A 2,500-nucleotide genomic window follows, 5' to 3' on the forward strand; every position below is an offset into this window, starting at 1 on the left:
TTTCCTCTCCAAATACCCGCGCCCCCTCACTCCCCCCTAAACCCTTTTAGCCTCCTTTCTAACCAAAATTATAAACCCCCTTTTTTTTTTTTTTTTTGGGGTAGTATTTCTCCTCTCTCTTCCCCTTCCCCTTCCCCTTCCCCTTCCCCTTCCCCCCCCCCCCCCCCCCCCCCCCCCCCCCCCCCCCCCCCCCCCCCCCCCCCCCCCCCCCCCCCCCCCCCCCCCCCCCCCCCCCCCCCCCCCCCCCCCCCCCCCCCCCCCCCCCCCCCCCCCCCCCCCCCCCCCCCCCCTCCCCCCCCCCCCCCCCCCCCCCCCCCCCCCCCCCCCCCCCCCCCCCCCCCCCCCCCCCCCCCCCCCCCCCCCCCCCCCCCCCCCCCCCCCCCCCCCCCCCCCCCCCCCCCCCCCCTTTTTTTTTTTTTTTTTTTTTTTTTTTTTTTTTTTTTTCTTTCTTTCTTTTCTTTCTTTCTTTTTTTTTTTTTTTTTTTTTTTTTTGTTGTGGGGTTGGGGGGGTGGAGGCTTTTTTGGTGACTGTTTCTAGTTCTCTGTTCTCTCTTTCTCTGGCTCTGGTTCTCTTTCTCTTTCTACCCCCCTTCATTCTTTCTCCTGCTCTGGCCTCTTCCCTCTTTCTCTTTTTTTCCTTTTCCTTTTCCCCGTCACCCCCCCTCTCTTCTTCTCATCTCCTCTCCTTCTCATCATTCTTCTCTCTTTTCCTCTCTGCCTCTCTCTCTCTCTCTCTCTCTCTCACAAACACGACACAGAACAAACCCCACAACGACAAAACACACAGAAAGACAACACAAACACACAACAACACACATACACACAATACACCAGAACGCACATAGACATCTTAACTTCTACTCTTATAACCAACGCACAACGCAAACACGATACATTCTATACACAAGTACAATCATTTCACAACTCGATTCTCCCCGTTTATGTCATCAATCAAAAGGTAGTTACAGAATCATTTATCAATATTCATACATCAAAGATAAATATAATCAAATGCATTTTATTTCATTGTTTGTCTATCAGTAATACAATGGCTCTAATTGTGTCTGTTGTATTAAATTTCGGAAGAGGGAGAGGAGGTAGGGGTAGGGATCAGTGGAAGGAGGGAGGGGGGAGGGAAGAGGGGTTGTGAAGGGAATGGTAGAGGGAAGTGAAGGAAAATGAAGGATAGTTAAGGGAGATGAGAAAAGAAATTATGAAAAGGGAGGGTAATGTCGAAGGGTGAATAAGGTAAGATGGAGAAAGGAACAAAAAACAAAAGAAAGGAAGGAAAAGGAGGAAAAAATGAGGGGAGGGGAGGAGAGAGAGAGAGAGAGAGAGAGAGAGAGAGAGAGAGAGAGAGAGAGAGAGAGAGAGAGAGAGAGAGAGAGAGAGAGAGAGAGAGAGAGAGAGAAAAGTGGCTGGGCGCGCTCCGCCGTCTAGGCTCTCGCTAGCGCTGCGCTCGCTCCGCGGTCTCGGGCGAGCGCGCTCGTGAGAGAGGCTGCTTTGGGCGCGCCTCTCGCTCTTGAGGTACAGATTAGCTCGCGCGCTCTCGCGAGCGCGCGCGCGAGCGAGCTTCTCGATCTCGTCTCTAGCTCTCTCGGCTCTCGGATCTTCTTCGCGTTCGGAGTCTTCTGCTTCTCTAACCCGACTACGTACACTACACCGGGCGACCCTCAACCTCCCTTCTCCCCCTCCCCTCCTCTTTCTGCTTCCTGCGCGTCGCACTGAATGCGCCATCGCCCCCCCCGACGGCCCCGCCCCTAGAGAGAAACCTCGACAGCCCGCAGCCAGGGGGGAGGTCTCAGTGAGCGGGTGGCTAGCGGGCGAGAGCGTGTTGGGGGTGGGTTCGGCGACCACTGTGGAAGTTGGTATGAATGTGAGATAGAATGGATGTAATATATATTATAAGGCGGGGGATGGATCGGGAGCGAGTAGCGCGGGGCGCCTGCCGGGCGCGCGCGGGAGGTAGATTCTACGCCATTGATTACACTCGGTGGGGGGTTGAGGGGGGAGTGGGGGGGCGGGGGGAGGGGGGGGGTGGGGGTGGGGGGGGGGGGGGGGGGGGGGGGGGGGGGGGGGGAAGAGGCTGTGACAGAGGAGAGGGTGGAAATACAAGAAGAGGTGACTGCGGGAGAGCGGGTGCTTTGGACATGCGATGTCACGCGGAATGAGGCGAACGCTCAGTTACCAATAAAAGGGGAGGAAGTATTTTCCCTTGCCTGCAATCGGAACACATCGTTATTAAATTACTCCTCCATTGTGTACTCTAATTGGGGTGATTGGGCATGAGAATCATCCAAAAGCAAAGAGGCTCCATCGAATACCAAAATATTCCATAATTTTGGCTCGATGGCTCGACTCTCGATCGACCGATTATACAAGGGAACTCAAGTCGAAGTGGGGGGTGGGGGGGGGATGGCGGGAGCGGCGCATGCGCACTACGAGCTTAATATTGTTTACTTTATTTTCGTTTCTTAATATACTTTGTTTTCCTTCGGTT

Source organism: Penaeus japonicus, unplaced genomic scaffold (genome assembly GCF_977035675.1).
Source record: "Penaeus japonicus unplaced genomic scaffold, GWHDUDI00000001_assembly GWHDUDI00000001, whole genome shotgun sequence".
Classification (NCBI taxonomy): Eukaryota; Metazoa; Arthropoda; class Malacostraca; order Decapoda; family Penaeidae; genus Penaeus; species Penaeus japonicus.